This window comes from Oncorhynchus nerka, linkage group LG15, assembly GCF_034236695.1.
Source record: "Oncorhynchus nerka isolate Pitt River linkage group LG15, Oner_Uvic_2.0, whole genome shotgun sequence".
NCBI lineage: Eukaryota > Metazoa > Chordata > Actinopteri > Salmoniformes > Salmonidae > Oncorhynchus > Oncorhynchus nerka.
The window spans coordinates 74,300,567-74,321,986 of record NC_088410.1 but is presented as its reverse complement, the minus strand read 5'-3'; the positions used below and the strand labels follow the sequence as shown (position 1 = coordinate 74,321,986).

The 21,420-nt window shown below is 43.9% G+C and overlaps 1 protein-coding gene across 1 annotated transcript in view; it reads left to right on the top strand.

Moving 5' to 3' along the window:
* Positions 1-1,746: 1,746 nt before the first annotated feature.
* The window catches only part of LOC115143293 (rap1 GTPase-activating protein 1-like), a 73,393-nt gene continuing 53,719 nt past the window's right edge, over positions 1,747-21,420 (top strand). Inside the window, exon 1 of the mRNA XM_029683541.2 lies at positions 1,747-1,778. The gene's annotated coding sequence lies outside the window, so the exon portion shown is untranslated. The remainder of the gene's footprint in view (positions 1,779-21,420) is intronic.

Below are 21,420 nucleotides of genomic sequence, written 5' to 3'. Positions count from 1 at the left end.
CTTCAGGGGCCGTCGCTTGTCTCATTCATCAATCTGATAGGGCCTGTATGAAAAGAGAGGGAGAAAGGTAGGTGTGTGAAGGGTACCTGTACCTTTTATTTCATCTCTCTCTCTCTGATACTTTCTGATGGATGGCTTTTGTTTGAGTTTGATTTGCTATGAATGACATACATTTGTTTGATTGGCTTAGGATTCAGGGGGGCAGGGATAAGTGGTGATTAGCAGTTGATTGATTGACCGTATTAAGCATTTATTCAGCATTTACTCCATGACGGCTCCTGTGATTGATCCAGGCAGAGCGTTTGCCCGGTTTGATTTGTATGCAGCATGGTAAATGTAGTCAGAATTTGAACCACTATCTCTCTCTGTGCAAACACCAAAAACAATTCCATGGAAAATGGCCAAGAGAATAAAATGGGCTGTTTCTCTATCTATCTCATCCATAGAGATCCTATTAAATTACTAGTGGGGCTATGTCATATACCCTTTTAGTTTCCGAATGGGTTGGTGACAGCCATTGTGGCCAGGGAGAAATCCAAACTAGTCTAATTGGAATGAATGGCCGTAGAGACAAAATCCTGATTTTACTTATGCAGGAAAATAAAAAGCATGTGATATATCAGAAATGGTGTAATATAATTATTGTCAACCTAAAATATTGTCATATCATGTATGAATAGCCTCTAAAATGCATGTAAATAGACCAGAAATGTAAAAAAACATATTGGAAGCTAGGCATGCATGTCTCAATGTTTTCTTGGAAAGATGTGAGTGCTATTATATGATACAATATCAGTACTAGTTGAATTTAAATCTTGTCTAAGTCCCATCATCAATTGATTTCAGCCAGTGTATGGCTGTGGATTGACTGCATTTTCTGTTGGCATATTTGCATTTAATTTGAATAATTCCTCTAAAACTGGCTGGCTAGCTAGCTAACAAACATGCAGTGCAGATAAATTCTTCAAACTCATTGATTTACACAATATCTTATCACAGCACAGGAAAACCATGGTTGATCCACCACCTGACCAAAATGGCTGACCTTTATCCCATCATAAGAAGGTTCATGTCCATTATAGTATTCTATTTTCTAATTCTATGATTCTCGTCATCCTATCCGCTGTGGCTTTTCTCATATCTTGGGCACGACAATGGTTTCTGACTGTCTGACTGGCACCTCAGCCAGACTGCCTACTCACCTAGGAGATGGTGCCAGCCTCAACCTGAGAGTGTGCCCATCGGCTGGTAGTCAGGCAGAGGGAGATGAAATTATTAACCCATTAATCTGGTGCCATGGGTTCATGGAGGTTGATGCTGTTTTAAATACAGACTACGATTAAATTCTCGTTCTAAATGATGATTTTAACAGGCATGTGAATGTCGTAGATATTATTTTCAGCCAAATTAGTCCTCAGCCAAAATCCCTGATGCTTTCACCTTTTTAGATGAAACTCTGTTTACATTTGAGTCATTTAGCAGATGCTCTTATCCAGAGTGTAGTAGTGAGTGCATACATCTTCATACTGGTCCCACATGGGAATGGAACCCACAACCCTGGCATTGCAAGTGCCACGCTCTACCAACTGAGTCAGTCATTTGGTTATGGCATTGTTCTAGACTCTTCTTTAGTCTGGTATCACTTGACACTCAGTGGAACCCATTGATTAAACCAGACCAGTGAAGATGGTGGGAGACCATAAGTCTGATCTGATATCTCTCTTTGTTCTTTCTCTTTCTAGTGTCGACAAGACCTTCTCCAGGACCAGAAGTCTATGGTGAGTTTACCCCCCCCCCCCCACTCATATGTCTATGCTCAATGTGCCATACTGCTGTTGTAGCCACAATTGGGATTCCTTCAGTAAACTGCTACATCAGGCAGTAACATATATGGCACTGAGGAAGCCTAATGTCATGGCTGTGGATCAGGCCATCTGGTAACATAATTAATATTGAGGAGGCCAATGTAATATTCCATCCTTGGCAGCATGAGAGAAAGATGTGTTCCCTGTAAATACAGGCAAGGTAACAGATGGAGAGGGTGCTAGAGAAATGGAGCGTTTGGAAAGAAGGCCTGCACTTATCAGACATCTTTCCTTTTGCCAGGGTGGCGTAGGGCGGGCAAGGAGCTGTGTGTGTGTCTCACACATGTCCTTTTCACAGGTACAAACAGAACACTCACAACCCAGTCTGATTACAGATCAATTCTTCTTTTACCACTGCCACAGGGTGACACATGAGTGATTTAACATAGTACTAGAGAGTAGTAAGAGATTGGGAGTGCTTATTGTCTCACCGGACCCTAATGTATCTAGGCCACTCTACCACTGTCTGTACAGTTTTTGGCCAAGCAGTGTTTAAGCATGAAATAGATTACCTTTGACACAGCACATTATAATCTGAAATGTAATATCTCTGTGTAAAGCAATCTTATAAGAGCTTTGGAAAGGGCTTATAATACGCTGAAAAGAGATAGGGAGAGGGGTGAAGATGGGGGGATGTGAACAGGGTCAATAGAGGTGCAGGATGAAAGACCATCAGAGGGTAACGTTGGGCCCGTATTGCTGCTGAATTTAATTAAGAGGGGATGTGGGGGTTCATTCTGCACTGTGTTCCAAACATGTCTGTAGCGCATGCTAATATAGCGGGACACCAAAGGAAGGGAATGCCTTCTAGCCACTGAACAGTGCTGCTCTGAACAGTGCTGCTCTGAACAGTGCCGCTCTGAACAGTGCCGCTCTGAACAGTCCTGCTCTGAACAGTGCTGCTCTGAACAGTGCTGCTCTGAACAATGCTGCTCTGAACAGTCCTGCTCTGAACAGTGCCGCTCTGAACAGTGCCGCTCTGAACAGTGCCGCTCTGAACAGTGCCGCTCTGAACAGTGCCGCTCTGAACAGTCCAGCTCTGAACAGTGCCGCTCTGAACAGTGCCGCTCTGAACAGTGCCGCTCTGAACAGTGCCGCTCTGAACAGTCCTGCTCTGAACAGTCCCGCTCTGAACAGTGCCGCTCTGAACAGTGCCGCTCTGAACAGTCCTGCTCTGAACAGTGCTGCTCTGAACAGTGCTGCTCTGAACAATGCTGCTCTGAACAGTGCTGCTCTGAACAGTGCTGCTCTGAACAGTGCTGCTCTGAGCAGTGCTCTTGCTGCACTCAGTAAGACATTATGTTCGATTATATCAGCCACTACCTGCAGGCAGATAAGAAACCCATCGTCATGAAAAGCCCTTTTTGGGTTTGTATGTGAGAAAGTTGTATTTTTGAGAAATAAGACAAACATTCTTCTGTATTTATTAAATGCATTCATCACTGCTATAAATCATTTAGGAAGGCTGGCCATGTATGACTTACTAAGAAGTCATAGGAAGGATGTCCCAGACTGACTCCATCTCCATTATAAAGGACTGAAAGTTGTCACTGAATAAGAATAGCAGGTTGATACTCAGATTTACCAGAGCAGGTTTAAAACAGACACAGTATGCTGTCGCATCCCTCTTAAATCCATCAGAGCCTCAGTCATCCTTTCTCTCAGCAGCCGGCAGAGTGTGTGTGTGTGTGTGTGTGTGTGTGTGTGTGTGTGTGTGTGTGTGTGTGTGTGTGTGTGTGTGTGTGTGTGTGTGCTGTTTTTCCTCTTATGGTTAGCAGTGATAATGGTAACTTGACACACACTACATAGTAAACTCCGTCCATGTAGGTTGTGTTGTTTTTTTATCCCTCAGCGTATGTCTGCCAAGTGCCCTCTAGTGGTTAATGATCAATCATGAACATAATGTTCTTCAACATTCTTCAATGTTCTTCTTGCAGTGAAATAGTTGTAAATCTTCTTCACTGCCATGCTGAATATATAACCATACAGTCTCTTCTGAATTACATTTTTTTGTGTTAGTCTTGCTTTTGGAAATAACACTTCCCCAAGGACATAACTCAGATATAAACCATGGTAAAGTACTCCGTTTGTGTGTGTATAACAATTTGATTGTGTGAGGGTTAGAGAGTGTTCATGAGGTGGTGTGGGCATGTGTGTGTGAGTATGCATGCATGTATGCGTGTGTGTGTGCGAGTCAGTGAACACCATGGGTATCTCTTCTGACTGCTGCCGACGCCCTGTTCCCATTCAGGCCCCAGAGCGCTGTGTCATGAAGTCATAAATTGATGGTGAGTGATGAGGAGGGGGAGCTGAAGTAGGACCTCATTACCAGGATGTCTTACTCCTGAGTTCCTCTGTAATGGCTGCCATCCGCCCAAATGCAAGAATGCAGGCAGCAGGTCTTGAGGGGAAAGCTGAACCCAGCCCCAGAGAGAACAATTGTGGATCTGGGCACCAGTGTCAGTGTGTCTTACCTTTCAAACTGGTCCCTGTAGTCCTCTTGGCATCTCTAATGACACAGAAAGAAGGTGAGGGTGGAACTCACTTATTCAATTGCTATTGGGAGTGCTTAAGATCCTGATTACTTGAGTGTTTCGGATTATACATCGGAATGGGGTCTGGTTATTTTGGGGGTACTGTAAGTCACTGAGCATGTACTCTTAGGCCTCATGAGGCCCAGACAGAGTGGTGTCTAGGCTAGTTAGATAAAACCCATTTGGTTGTATGACCTCCATTACCATGAGGTGACACTGGTGGAGGTTGTAGAAAATATAGACCTCTAACGCAACAATGAACTAAATTTGTTGAGCAGAAGTCTTTACACTTCTTGTCTAAGCACCTGTTCTGTTTAATGCATGCTAGACAGCAGGCAGCTGGAGGGGGAGGCACACACACACACATCCGCCCCTTTTGATAATCGCACCAATCGTGCCCTGTTCAACTGGTGTGCCAATCCCATCCCCACAATAACGGACAGCTGCAGGTTTTAAATAAAATATGACCAACTTGATATCCCCAATGGGCCCTGTTATAGTTATATAGGTTACTGTAGATACCATAGGGAGAAACACCCCAATCACCAGCACCCACATTACTAGTCAATGATCATTTGTCTCCACCAGAACACTTACCTTTAAATCATCATCTACGTGCATCATCATAATTTAGGAAGATTATGTGTTGAAGACTGACATAGGGAGGGAGCGGTCTAAAGCGATGTGCACTTTCCCTTCCCATTCTTTTTAATGACTCGATGCCAATTCATCACATTCCCTCTCCAGTTTCCCCTCATATCTGATGACATGATAATGCATGGGGCTGTGAATACCATCTAATCATGTAGGTTAATGCTTCTCAGCGACAACACATAGCACTAACAAATGCCTCCCTTGAGCGTCTAGTTGAGTGGATTGAAGAGGAAACTCTTTCGCGCCTCAGTGTGTCCTGTCCTCTTCACCCCATCCCTCCCTCACTCCCTTCCATCCCTTCCTTCCTCTCCCATCACTCCCGCCGTAGAGGCTTGCTGATTTGCGGCATCTAGCTTTCTGCATTTGCATTTGAGAGTGCATTCACTAAACTGTGATCTAGTTAATCTGTCAAGAGGGCCTCCACTCAGGGTCCATATATTCATGCTATTAATCAATAAGATGAGACTCATTGAGGGAGTAATGTCCCTTGCAGTTGTAGGCCTTCCCTATAGTCTGGAGGTAATTCTCATCTAATCAAGGGTCGATAGAATTGGTTAAGTATGAGCACAGGGAATTGGCCAGAGTAGCGTCCGCCGGGTGAATTCAAGTGTGTAGTGTAGTGTCTTTGGCTATGCCGGATTAAGTGATGTGACATGCTATTCTATAAAATAATTTCTCCGTAATTAATATGACCTGATTGAGCTAATCATGTAAATGTAATTAACTAGAGAGTCGGGGCACCACAAAATAATATTTATAGAGTTGTTATCTTCCGAATAAACTCTTAAAGACCTATTAATATTTTACATTAATAGCAGTCAATATTAATCGTCATCTTAATTCAGTCTCATCTGAAAGTTGTAAATTCCTGGTTATCTGCACGAACCCTGGCTAACAAGTTGAATCAGCAATACAACATTGGGTTTAATTATTTATTTTCTAAATACAGTGCCTTGCGAAAGTATTCGGCCCCCTTGAACTTTGCGACCTTTTTCCACATTTCAGGCTTCAAACATAAAGATATAAAACTGTATTTTTTTGCGAAGAATCAACAACAAGTGGGACACAATCATGAAGTGGAACGACATTTATAGGATATTTCAAACTTTTTTAACAAATCAAAAACTGAAAAATTGGGCGTGCAAAATTATTCAGCCCCCTTAAGTTAATACTTTGTAGCGCCACCTTTTGCCGCGATTACAGCTGTAAGTCGCTTGGGGTATGTCTCTATCAGTTTTGTACATCGAGAGACTGAAATTTGTCCCATTCCTCCTTGCAAAACAGCTCGAGCTCAGTGAGGTTGGATGGAGAGCATTTGTGAACAGCAGTTTTCAGTTCTTTCCACAGATTCTCGATTGGATTCAGGTCTGGACTTTGACTTGGCCATTCTAACACCTGGATATGTTTATTTTTTAACCATTCCATTGTAGATTTTGCTTTATGTTTTGGATCATTGTCTTGTTGGAAGACACATCTTCGTCCCAGTCTCAGGTCTTTTGCAGACTCCATCAGGTTTTCTTCCAGAATGGTCCTGTATTTGGCTCCATCCATCTTCCCATCAATTTTAACCATCTTCCAGGTGGCTTGTGGCAAACTTTAAACAACACTTTTTATGGATTACTTTAAGAAATGGCTTTCTTCTTGCCACTCTTCCATAAAGGCCAGATTTGTGCAATATACGACTGATTGTTGTCCTATGGACAGAGTCTCCCACCTCAGCTGTAGATCTCTGCAGTTCATCGAGAGTGATCATGGGCCTCTTGGCTGCATCTCTGATCAGTCTTCTCCTTGTATGAGCTGAAAGTTTAGAGGGACGGCCAGGTCTTGGTAGATTTGCAGTGGTCTGATACTCCTTCCATTTCAATATTATCACTTGCACAGTGCTCCTTGGGATGTTTAAAGCTTGGGAAATCTTTTTGTATCCAAATCTGGCTTTAAACTTCTTCACAACAGTATCTCGGACCTGCCTGGTGTGTTCCTTGTTCTTCATGATGCTCTCTGCGCTTTTAACGGACCTCTGAGACTATCACAGTGCAGGTGCATTTATACGGAGACTTGATTACACACAGGTGGATTGTATTTATCATCATTAGTCATTTAGGTCAACATTGGATCATTCAGAGATCCTCACTGAACTTCTGGAGAGAGTTTGCTGCACTGAAAGTAAAGGGGCTGAATAATTTTGCATGCCCAATTTTTCAGTTTTTGATTTGTTAAATTTTTTGAAATATCCAATAAATGTCGTTCCACTTCATGATTGTGTCCCACTTGTTTTTGATTCTTCACAAAAAAATACAGTTTTATATCTTTATGTTTGAAGCCTGAAATGTGGCAAAAAGTCGCAAAGTTCAAGGGGGCCGAATACTTTCGCAAGGCACTGTACCTAACTAATCACACAGAATTACACATACACATACACATAATTAAATCATAATTTGATTACAAATTCCGTCATAAAGGAAAACGTCCCTAGTGGGCGGAACAGATATGACAGCTGGTTACACAAAAGAAAAGGGGCTGGGTTTGAGTGAAAGAGCGGGAAGACTGAGGAACAAAGGGCGAAGCTGTGCTATCGTAAATACAGTATCTTATGCATTCTAAATTACCGCCCATTTGGAAAAGGAAAATGCAATAAATATTTACTCTGAGCTGCGCTTCAGTAGGTTGGTGGTAGATGGAAGGCCGTGTTGCCAAACCAAGTCCTTTGTCCTATGAAGAATGTCTCTGGTGGTCAATTGGATACGTTGTAGTAACGTCATTGTGTGGTAGATGGGATACTCTGTCTGTTCCTTCCTAACCTGCATTTGCAGCTGCTGTTGCTAACTCAACGGCTAGGAGGTATCACTTCTGAAGTGAATAAGAGTTCAAAGTTCATACCATTCGCAACCAAAGCTCACGCTGATGTTGGCTTCGTTCTGTAGTTATTAACTGAACCATTCTGACATCAGACCGTTGTCCTCACATCCTCGGAACAGATGGTTATATTGTCGTCAAGGCTTTATATAAGAAGGTTAGAGGAGGGCGTGTTTGAAAAGTTTTATAGCCCATGTCCCTTCACAGGGGTGGGCCACTGATTGAGCAGAGCCCTACCTTATGAAAACCCAAATCTCACATTTTAGAAGCTAAAATCACATTTCATCCCATCACGAATAATTTCATATTCAAACATTTAAATTGAATAACAATTCCATGTGAATCCGATAACTCTGATGTGTAGACTTTCCACTGTAGAGTTTATGTCATCTTCATTGATGAGAATGTCTCAGATGACAACCCGAACTGACATCATATTCATTAAGTACCACTGCATATGTTCAATTTGTCAGATTACCAGAATATAGTTCATTTCCCCCCACCTTCTGATGTTCCCAGAATCTCTATGTTAACCAAGGGTTTTGCAAATGTAACATCAGTCGGGTAGAGAGAGGAAAAAGGGGGGAAGAGGTATTTATGACTGTCATAAACCTACCCCCAGGCCAACGTCATGACAGTAGGCTGCCTCAGTGACGATACAAGGAGAATGTCATGGATCTGGTCTGGTATTGTCAAGGATCTGGCGTCGATAGAGAGGGCATACGAGCCTCTAGCCCCTAAGCAACTTTGCAGTATTTCATTTTTTTATGTAATATTTCTTACATTATTAGGCCAGAAATGTTTTTGTGTTATTACATACAGCCGGGAAGAACTTTGGATATCAGAGGGGCGGTAACTCATCAGCATTACCAGCATTACGACCAGGAATACAACTTTCCTTTGTTCGTACCACCCAGGACAATTGAACTGATTCCAGAGGCTGACCGAAAACATCACCGGCGGAGAAAAGATGCTCACAATGGACTTCTAGTCCCACTCGGGAGGCGCGCACAACACCCACCACATCCGAGTATATTACTCGCTAATGTTCAGTCTCTGGATAATAAAGTTGAAGAGCTGAGGGCGAGAATTTCCTTCAGGGATTGTAACATACTCTGTTTCACGGAAACATGGCTCTCTCGGGATATACTGTCTGAGTCCATACAGCCAGTTGGTTTCTCAGTTCATCGCACAGACATACCTCTCCGAGAAGAAGAAGCAAGGGGGTCTATGTTTCATGATTAACTACTCATGGTGTTATTGTGATAACATACAGGAACTCAAGTAATTTTTGTTCACCCGACCTAGAATACCTCACAATCAAATGCCGACCGTATTACCTCCCAAGAGATTTCTCTTTGGTTATAGTCACAGCCATGTATATTCCCCCTCAAGTCGATACCACGATGGCCCCAAACTGGAAACCACATATCCCGAGGCCGCATTTATTGTAGTTGGGGATTTTAACAAAGCAAATTTGAGGAAAATGCTACCGAAGTCCTATCAACATATTGACTGCAGTACTCGCGCTGCTACAGTAAAACACTCGACCACTGCTACTCCAACTTGTGGGATGCCTACAAGGCCCTCCCCCGCCCTCCCTTCGGCAAATCTGATCACAACTCCGTTTTGCTCCTCCCTTCCTATAGGCAGAAACTCAAATAGGAAGTACCTGTGCTAAGGACTATTCAACGCTGGTCTGACCAATCGGAATCAACACTTCAATATTGTTTTGATCACTCAGACTGGGATAGACTCTGAGAATAACATTAACCTCATAGTCCGCCCCCCCCGCATGCGGTAGCGTAAATACAGCCTCAAGCTCATTACCATAACGCAACGTTAGCGATTTCTAAAAATCGCAAATGAAATGAAATAAATATGCCTGTTCTCAAGCTTATCCTTTTCTTAACAATCCTGTCGTCTCAGATTTTCAAAATATGCTTTAGAACCAGAGAAAATCACTAATTTGTGTAAGAGTGGTGATAGCTAGCTTAGCATTAGCGTTAGCATTTAGCACGCAACATATTCACAAAAACCAGCCAAGGAATCAAATAAAATAATTTACCTTTGAAGAACTTCAGATGTTTCAATGAGGAGACTCTCAGTTACATAGCAGATGTCCAGTTTTTCCTGAAAGATTCTTGTGTAGGACACATCGTTCCGTTTTGTTACTATGCATTTGGCTACCGAAACTAACCGAAAATTCAGTCACCTACATGTCGAACTTTTTTCCGAATTAACTCCATAATATCGACTGAAACATGGAAAACGTTGTTTGAATCAATCATGAAGGTGGTTTGTCATATTTCTCTCCATTGAAAGCACCGTCCTTGTAGCCTGGTTTGTTCTGAGATTTGAATGGAAAAATACCGGGACCTGACTTTTGCGCACCAATTGCCACACAGACACCAAGGGGGACACTTGGCAATTGTAGTCTCTTATGGTCAATCTTCCAATGATATGCCTACAAATACGTCACAATGCTGCAAAGACCTTGGGGAAACAAGAGAAAGAGTCCGTTCATTCCTGTCGCATTCACAGCCATATAAGGCGATCATGGAAAACGTAGCCTCAGAAATCCTGTGCATTTCCTGGTCGGTCATACATCTTGGTTTTGCCCGAAGCATTTGTTCTAAGGGACTCACAGTGAAAATCTTTGCATTTCTGGAAACGTAAGACTGTCTTCTTTCCAAAACTATCAATTCCAAGCATATTCGAGCATCTTTTCGTGACAAAATATTGCGCTTAAAACGGGCACGTCTTTTTATCCAAAAATGAAATACTGCCCCTAGAGTCTTAACAGGTTAACGTATATACTGATACGGTGACTGAGTTTATCAGGAAGTGTATAGTAGATGTTGTACCCACTGTGACTATTAAAACCTACCCTTACCAGAAACTATGGGTATTTGGCAGGGTTCACGCAAAACTGAAAGCGCAAACCATCACATTTAACCAAGGTGACTGGCCTGATTCCAAGGACCATGGACTCTCTTTCTCCATAGCCGACCTGAGTAAGACATTTAAGCGTGTTAACCCTAGCAAGGGTGCCGGCCCAGACGGCATCCCTATCCACGTCCTCAGAGCATACGCAGACCAGCTGGCTGGTATGTTTACGGACATTTTCAATCTCTCCCTATCCCAGTCTGCAGTCCCCACACGCTTCAAGGTGGCCACAATTGTTCCTGTACACAAGAAAGCAAAGGTAACTGAGCTAAATGACTATCGCCCCGTAGCACTCACTTCTGTCATCATGAAGTGCTTTGAGAGGCTAGTCAAAGATCATATCACCTGTACCTTACCTAACAACCTAGACCCACTTCAATTTGCTTACCGCCAAATAGATCTATAGACGATGCAATCGCCATCTCACTGCACACTGCCCTATCCCATCTGGACAAGAGGAATATACCTATGTAAAATGTTGTTCATTGACTATAGCTCAGCATTCAATACCATAGTACCCTCCAAGCTCATCATTAAGCTCGAGGCCCTGGGTCTGAACCCCGCCCTGTGCAACTGGGTCCTGGACTTCCTGACGGGCCGCCTCCAGGTGGTGAAGGTAGGAAACAACACCTCCACTTCACTAATCCTTAACACTGGGGCCCCACAAGGGTGCATGCTCAGCCCCCTCCTGTACTCGCTGTTCACCCATGACTGCGTGGCCACACACACCTCCAACTCCATCAAGTTTGCAGATGACACAACAGTAGTAGGCTTGATTACCAACAATGACGAGACAGCCTCCAAGGAGGAGATGAGGGCTCTGGGAGTGTTGTGCCAAGAAAATGACCTCTCACTCAGCATAAACAAAAAGGAGATGATCGTGGACTTCAGGAAACAGCAGAGGGAGCACCCCCCTATCCACATTGATGAGACCGCAGTGGAGAAGGTGGAATGCTTCAAGTTCCTCGGCGTACACATCACTGACAAGCTGAAATGGTCCACCCTCAGGAGGCTGAAGAAATTTGGCTTGGCACCTAAAATCCTCACAAACTTTTATAGATGCACAATTGAGAGCATCCTGTCGGGCTGTATGACCGCCTAGTATGGCAACTCAACCGCCTGCAAACGCAGGGCTCTCCAGAGGGTGGTGCTGTCTGCCCAACACATAACCTGGGGCAAACTACCTGGCTTCCAGGACACCTACAGCACCCGATGTCACAGGAAGGCCAAAAAGATCATCAAGGACAATGCTGCATCAAATGTACATGATCTTAGGGGCATTGTTAAACACAATGTAATTCAATTAATTTATGTACCCCTAATTGCACCGAATACATCTGTTTATCCTACAGCTGTTGTAAGCAGTAATCATGAGCCTATAAACCAGAGTTACACTGTTAGCACTGAGGCGGTGTGCAATAGTAGGAAGACCACGTTATGCAGCTCACCCTGCCCTATCAGCTCCAATGTAATTAACATGAGTAAGTCTACCTCTGATAAGCTTCCCAGTGAAGCATTAAAAACAATCAAGAAACCCAAACAAGTGCAAACAAATAGCCCATATTAATATATGTAGCCTAATAACAAGGTCCATGAAGTCAATAACTTGCTTGTAACAGATGACATTCATATTCTGACTATCTCTGAAACTCACTGGGCACCGGACTGGGCACCGGCGCAGAGGAAGAACCACATTCATGTAAAGATAATACAGTGGTAGCAATACATGGTTAAAACATCTACCGAAAAGACAGAAATGCCAATGGAGGCGGTTTTGCAGTCTATATTTAGAACCACATTCCTGTAAAGCTTAGAGACGATCTAATGTTAAATACTGTTGAAGTAATATGGCTACAGGTTCATCTGCCTCACCTAAAGCCCATTCTTGTGGGAAGCTGCTATAGACCACCAAGTGCTAACAGTCAGTATCTGGATAACATGTGTGAAATGCTTGCTATGTCACATTTGTTGTATACATAATAAGCGGACCAAGGCACAGCGTGAGTAGAGTTCCACATATGTATTAAAGTGAACCTTCAAAAAAACAACAAAGAATAAACGAACGTGCAGTTCGTAGCGCACATAGCACTAATCCAAAACAAAACAATATCCCACCACACACGTGGGAGAGGGCCACACCAAGTATGATCCCCAATTACAGGCAATGATCATCAGCTGCCTCCCAATTGGGAACCATAGCCACACCAACATAGAAATTAAAGACTAGAACACTCCCTAGTCACGCCCTGACCTAAAACACCATAGAGAACCCTGAGGGCTCTCTATGGTCAGGGCGTGACAGTTCCCCCTTCCCAAAGGTGCGGACCCCGACCGCAAAACCTGAACCTGGATGGGGAGGGTTAGGGTGGGCAACTAGCGTCAGTGACAGCGCTGGTGCGGGACGTAGCACCCGCTCAGACCGCGGATCCAGCCATGAGGCTGGGCTGAAGAGGAAGGAGAGAGGAAGGCTCAGACCCTGGAGTGGGACTGGATGCTGAGCCTGGACTGAGCACTAGCGCAGAGGAAGGCTCAGGCCCTGGAGCAGGATGCTGTGCCTGGACTGGGCACCAGCGCAGAGGAAGGCTCCGGCCATGGAGCGGGACTGGACGCCGTGCCTGGACTGGGCACCGGCGCAGAGGACTCAGGGCTGGTGACACACTCTTCAGGGCGAGTGCGTGGAGCCGGCACAGGACGTACCTGGCTGGGAAGGCGCACCGCAGTCCTGGTGCGTGGAGCCGGCACAGGTTTCACCGGACTGATGACACGCTCTTCAGGGCGAGTGCGGGGAGCCGGCACAGGACGTACCGGGCTGAGGAGGTGCTCTTCAGGCCGAATGCGCTGCAGAATACACCTAACCAACATCTCCGATCTCCCTCCTCCAACAGCTCCATCGACTCCCCGACGGTCTCTGGCTCTCTCCTCGGCTCAACCGACCGCCCCCTGTGCCCCCCCCCCAAAAAAAATCTTGGGGTTTCTGTGGCCGCGGACCCCGGCGTCAACGCTGTTCTCCTATACTCCTATAAGGGTCTTGCATCCACTCATTATTTCCTCACATGTCCAGCTCTCCTTTTCCTCCATGGCACGCTGCTTGGTCCTGTAGTGGTGGGATATTATGTCACGTTCGTCGTATACATAATGAGCGGACCAAGGCGCAGCGTGAGTAGAGTTCCACATATTTATTAAAGTGACCCTTCAAAAAAATAAAAAAAATAATAAACGTGCAGTTCGTAGCGCACATAGCACTAAACCAAAACAAAACAATATCCCACAACGCAGGTGGGAAAGGGCTACACCAAGTATGATCCCCAATTCGAGGCAACGATCATCAGCTGCCTCCAATTGGGAACTATACTCACACCAACATAGAAATTAAAGACTAGAACACCCCCTAGAACCCCGAGGGCTCTCTATGGTTAGGGTGTGACATGCTAATGTATGTGATATCAACAGGGAAGTATATTTTCTGGGTGATTTAAATATTGACTGGCTTTCATCAAGCTGCCCACTCAGGCAAAAACTTCAAACTATAACCAGTGCCTGCAACCTGGATCAGGTTGTCAGTCAACCTACCAGGGTAGTTACAAACAGCCCAGGAATTAAACCATCAACATGTATTGATTTTTACTCACGCTGCAGATATTTGCTTTAAAGCACTATCCAAATACATAGGATATAATGATCACAATATAATAGCAATATCTAGGAAAACCAAAGTTCCAAAGGCTGGGCCTAATATAGTGTATAAGAGGTCATACAATAAGTTGTGTAGTGATTCATATGTTGATATTGTAAATAATATTTGCTGGTCTGTGGTGTGTAATGCAGAGCAACCAGACGCTGCACTTGACACATTTATGAAACTTATTCCAGTTACTAATAAGCATGCAGCCATTAAGAAAATGACTGTAAAAACTGTTAAAACCCCTTGAATTGATGAGGAATAAAAAAAATATGATTGAGAGGGACGAGGCAAAAGTATGGCAATTAATTCTGGCAGCCCAACTGATTGGCAAACCTACTGCAATTTAAGAAGTGACTAAACTAAATAATACACACTATGAAACAAAAATGTATTATATAAGAATGATAGTAAAAAACTTTGGGGCACCTTAATTTAAATTTTTAGAAAAAAAGCCAACTCGGTTCCTTCATTTATTGAATCAGAGGGCTCATTCATCACAAAGCCCACTGATATTGCAAACTACTTTTGTGACTTTTTCATTGGCAAGATAAGCAAACTTATGGATGACATGCCAGTAACAAACGCTGTCACTACACATCCAAGTATATCGGACCAAATGATGAAAGACAAGAATTGTACATTTGAATTCCGTGAAGTCAGTGTGGAAGAGGTGAAAAAATTATTGTTGTCTATCAACAATGACAAGCCACCAGGGTCTGACAATCTAGATGGAACCTTACTGAGGATAATAGCAGACAATATTGCCATTCCTATTTGCCACATCTTCAATTTAAGCCTACTAGAGTGTAATGTCTGGCGTGTAGTGGAGGAAGGAGTCAGACGCAGGAGACAGAGAGTTCAGAGTAGGCACGTCTTTAATACACCGACCAAGTGAAAAAGCAGATGCCACTCAACACAAATACCCAAAACCACAGGGGAACTAAACTGTATCCAAAAAACAGCTCACGTACACAAAACAGCCGTGACATACATGCGGGCACGACAAGTACACATAGAACAATCCCGCACAAAGAGCAGGCGGGCCGGTTGGCTAATAAAGCCCAACTAATAACCAAAAAATAACCAAACAGGTGTAACCAATAAACAGACAAGGAGGGGGAGGAAAGAATCAGTGGCAGCTAGTAGGCCGGTGACGACGACCGCCGAGCGCCACCCGAAAGGGAAGGGGAGCCACCTTCGGTAGGAGTCGTGACATAGAGAGCGTGTGCCCTCGGGCCTGGAGGGAAGCTAAAGTAATTCTGCTACCTAAGAATAGTAAAGCTAACCTAAACTTCTGGGAAAAAATGTGTTTGATCAGATACAATGCTATTTTACAGTAAACAAATTGACAACAGAATTTCAGCATGCTTACGGGGAAGGACACTCAACAAGCACAGCACTTACACAAATGACTGATGATTGGCTGAGATAAATTGATGATCAAATGATTGTGGGGGCTGTCTTGTTAGAATTCAGTGCAGCTTTTGACATCATTGATCATAGTCTGCTGCTGGAAAAACGTATATGTTATGGCTTTACAGCTCTTGCTATAATGTGGATAAAGAGTTACTTGTCTAACAGAACACAGAGGGTGTTCTTTAATGGAAGCTTATCAAATATAATCCAGTTAGAATCAGGAATTCCCCAGGGTAGCTGTTTAGGCCCCTTGATTTTTTCAATTTTTACTATTGACATGCCACTGACTTTGATTAAAGCCAGAGTTTTTATGTATGCGTATGAATCAACACTATACACACCAGCTACTACAGTGACTGAAATGACTGCAACACTCAACAAAGAGCTGCAGTTAGTTTCAGAGAGAGTGGCAAGGAATACGTTAGCCCTAAATACTTCTAAAACTTAAAGTGTTGTATTTGAAACAAAACACTCACTGAACCCTAAACGAAATCTTGTAATAAATAATATGGAAATTGAGCAAGTTGAGATGACTAAACTGCTTGGAGTAACACTAGATTGTAAACTGTCATGGTCAAATAAAATAAAATAAAATGTTATTAGTCAGATACACATGGTTAGCAGATGTTAATGCGAGTGTAGCGAAATGCTTGTGCTTCTAGTTCCGACCGTGCAGTAATATCTAACAAGTCATGTAACAATTTCACAACAACTACTTTATACACACAAGTGTAAAGGAATTTTATTTTTATTTTACCTTTATTTAACCAGGCAAGTCAGTTAAGAACAAATTCTTATTTTCAATGACGGCCTAGGAACAGTGGGTTAACTGCCTGTTCAGGGGCAGAACGACAGATTTGTACCTTGTCAGCTCAGGGGTTTGAACTCGCAACCTTCTGGTTACTAGTTCAATGCTCTAACCACTAGGCTACCCTGAATAATAATATGTACATATAAATATATGGATGAGCGATGGCCGTGCGGCATAGGCAAGATGCAATAGATCGCATAGAGTATAGTATATACATATTAGATGAGTAATGTAGGGTATGTAAACATTATTTAAAGTGGCATTGTTTAAAGTGACTGGCTAGTGATACATTTATTACATCCAATTTTTAATTATTAAAGTGGCAAGAGATTTGAGTCAGTATGTTGGCAGCAGCCACTCAATGTTAGTGATGGCTGTTTAACAGTCTGATGGCATTGAGGTAGAAGCTGTTTTCAGTCTCTCGGTCCCAGCTTTGATGCACATGTACTGACCTCACCTTCTGGATGATAGCGGGGTGAACAGGCAGACTTGAAATCACTTGCCACTTTAATAAATTAAACACTAGTCACTTTAATAATGTGTACATATTTTGCATTACTCATCTCATATGTATATACTGTATTCTATTCTACTGTATCTTAGTCTAAGCCACTCTGACATTGCTCGTCCATATATTTCTATAGTCTTAATCCCATTCCTTTACTTAGATCTGTGTGTATTGTTGTGAAATTGTTAGATATTACTGCACTAGAAACACAAGCATTTCGTTACACCCACAATAACATTTGCTAAACGTGTATGTGATCACAGTGCTTTGGGGATTGTGTGGCTAGATGCATCAGCATAACAATACCTGAGTGGTTCAGATACATCTCTAACATTTGTTTTGAACACAATTTCTATATTTAACTCTGCTGCTTTCAACTGGTGGTATTGTCATGGCTAGCCTTGAGTATGGCTAGCTTTGCTTTTTGCTGCTTTTGGAGTTGAATGCACTTCAGTCAGCCACTGATGTCCACCTGGAGCACATGCTGAGATCACTGGCCATCCTCTTAATGACTGTAATCACCTAATTAGTCACCTTGTCAGCAGAGCAAAAGCCACAGCTGTGCTGGGCTCCCATCGGACCCACAGGGACAAAGGATGACCTGGGTTGGGCCGGAGCTCATTACGGAGCAGAGGAGCTTACCTCCATCCCCAGTGGTCAGGGTGACTGGCGCTGACACTGGGAATGAACTACGAGGCTGCTGCCTGCCTGTATTCCATCATCAGGTTGGGCTTCAGGGGACTGGGGACAGGGGCCATGGCCTTGCCTGTCTGTCTGCCGGGCTGTCGTGTTGTCTCACACCACACTGTTTCCAGCACAGGACTAACAAAATCAATGGAGTTAGAGTTCCAAACACAATTGAATTATGAGAAGCAGAGGTGGTAAGCAGGGTTGACAGGGTTCTCATTTGATGTGTGTCCAGCCATGTGTAGTCCTCCTAGTCCCAGCAGACTCAGAGGGAACGATGAATCCCACAGCCCCAGGACAGACCAGACAGGAGTTACTTACTAATAAAAAAGTGATAAAGTTACTCCTTCAGTCACACTCAGTGAGGAGGCCATTGCCCCTCTCCTTACCTCTCTCTGTCACACACACACTCAATATAGTATCTGTGCCTCCTCCCACATAGGGATTGTTAGTCTCTCAGCACGGAGTGAAGTATCTGCAGTATGACAGTGTGTAAATGTGAAATTTAGCCTAGCTGGCTCCACAGATGACTGCAGGGGCTGAAAAGACAGTGAGAGAGGGAGTGAATGGGGAGGGAGAGAGGGAGAGAGAGAGAGAGAGAGAGAGACAGAGAGGGAGGGAGGGAGTGAATGAATGAATGGGGAGGAAGTGAATGGGGGAGAGAGAGTGAGAGAGATTATGGAGGATCCCTTTAATTAGCACAGGCCAAAGAGCATTCTTTTTCCAAGTATTTCTCAAATACATTGATCTTTGTCTGGGCTGACAATGAGAGTGATTTAGGATACTGACTCCCTATGACCTGGTTTGACTCCCTCATTCTCACTCTGTTTGGGAACAATGATACCTTGCTCATCCTATTGTCAGCTTTGCCAATTGGAGAGGCCCAGATTGAGATATATTTCTAGCCTCACATGCCACGCACCTCATCAGACCCTTCCAGGCTGCCTGGATCTCGGTCTGGTTGCCCTCTCATCAGGGGAAAGGTTATCAGAGGTAAAATGATCTTCCCTGTGTGAGTTCCAAAGTAGTTCACCTGGGAGATAGACAGGGGGAAACTACTGGCTGTGAAAAACTAAGACAAAATGGTTTTGTGTGTCTATTGAGACTGGTGTGGAACCACACCCAAACAATGTGCTTTAGGGAGCTCTGGGCAGGCCTGTAAGACTAAACTCTGAGCTGGGTGTGGACCACTAAACTCTGAGCTGGGTGTGGACCAGGAGGAAGACTAAGTCTTCCTCCCGTCAATGGCCTTTAGTTTCCTCACCAATGGGCATCCACCCTGGTCCTTTGTCTAGCTGAGCCTGCGCGGTCCAGGTAGGTCCAGGTGGAACCCTCTTCCAGTGTAGAGCTGCAGCAGGCAGCAGCCAGAGAACATGCCTCAGAGCAGGAGGACAGGAGCAGGTAGCATGGGCCTTGGAACCAGGAGAGGGAGCTTCTCTGACACAATCCTCCATAAGGTGCAGCATATCTGGTAAATACTCATAGGGGAGGTGGAAAGAGACTGAAGTCTGGCTCAATGGGGAATGAGATAGACTTCTGGTTCTGGTAGACATCGTTTGAAGATTGTGTTATTTACAGATGCATTTGACTGTGTTTTATTTGAATTGTCCTCTATGAAAGACAGAATATCAGCAGAATCAATGGTTAATAGCTGACAGGGTATTCTTGCCTATTATGCTATTTTAATCTCCATATGTGAATCCATAATCTATGTTAGAGATTAGATATTTTTTTTGCGCTTTTCAGCTGTCCGCTACAGAGTCAAATGGAGCATGTGCTGGATGGGATAATTATTGTCAGAGGGATGAGGTAGATAATGGGGAATGAGTGATTTGATATCTAGTATGGTAGATAATGTCCTTCTTAGCACTTCGCATCATGAATCTCACTCATGTCCATACGCCCACTGCACTCTGCTCACTCATGTCCATGTGGTGTGTGTGTGTGTGTGTGTACATGTGAGAGAAGGAGAGAGAGGGAGAGGGAGGGGAGAGAGAGAGAGTAATGAGGAAGGGAGGGGGAGAGAGGGGAGCTTTCCATAGCATCATCTGACAGGAGAGGCTGCGATCTAACAGCAGGTGTTAGAGCTCTAACACTGAATCAGACAGAGAAGTAGAAGGAGAGAAGGAAAGAGAGAAAGAGGGGAAGACATTTGGAGGTGAGCGATAGCAAAAGACCACTCTGAAGCAATTAAGTAAAATGAGAGGAGAGGTAGAAACTAAGAGCCTGTGAGAGACGGAGACAGCGAGAGGGAGAGAACATAGTTGTATCCAGCACTTTCCTGGCTAGGTTCTGCTGCATAGAGCAGTGCTGATCGTCCACTGATCTCTGCATCCCATGCTGGACCTGCCTCTGCGCTCCACTCGCTCTGCTCACACTGGTGCCTAGAGTAAGTAACTCTGCTTTCATTGTGCATTAGCTGCTGCGGTTGATTAGATAGCCTGCTGTCTGTCTGTCTGTGTTCTGTCTGGCTGGACTGGCCGGTTAAGCTCCGGTAACTATCAGTGTGTGTGGGTAGAGGACAGGTGGGTTTGGGCAGTGGAATAGAAAGACGGGACCATTATGCTAGATGTTAGCTATAAGAATACAGGTGATTACTGAGTATGTTGGTGTAGTAGAGGGGTGTTTGTATACTTGATGTTGATCCAGGAATCTGATAGTGCTTGGATTCATGGTTTTATGTCTCTTGGCTATGTTTGCAATCCCAGGCCAAACAGGCATATTGAAATAATGGCATGGGGTGTCATTTTATTTCCATTGCAATTTCCTACCGTCATTACAGGCAACGCAAGCGCCTATGGCCATCCAGTAGGTTCACGACGAGCTAGGGTATTCTGGGTGGGGTTGAGGACGGGCTCAAACCGTGAGCTACGGCTCAGAGGATCACAAGTTCAATCCCAGCACTAGGTACGTGTTTTGTCATAACCCAAACCTTAACCAATGAATACCTAAACTTAATCGTCAAGGTTAACCCTATCCCAAACATTCAGCTTAACCACTCAGAAATTATACCAAAACTTAACTGTCAAGGTTAGTTTTGGGTTCACTGACAGCTGACATATGTCAGTTAACATACTGCAAAATATGCCATAATTAAAATGGCAACACACTCCATAATCTGCAGACTGCACCACAGACAGCCCCACAAGCCATAATTTACGGCCCCACTTGCCCTAATTAAAAGGGCCAGCCATGCCATATCTCTGTTGCTGCAGTTATGGCCAGATATGGTGTTTTCTTTGGAGATTTTGCTGTGCAGTCCTGATGAGATAACAGTCAGTGACGCATTAAATACTCAATGTCTTCATGAAGCTTTATTAGGGACTATGTCCCAGACCCCTGCATTGATACTATACCTCATTAAGTACATGTTGATATGATACTGTATAATATAAGCCCTCCTCAACAGACTTGGTTTGCTGCTGAAGTTAAACACTAGATCAAATTGGATTTTTACTGCA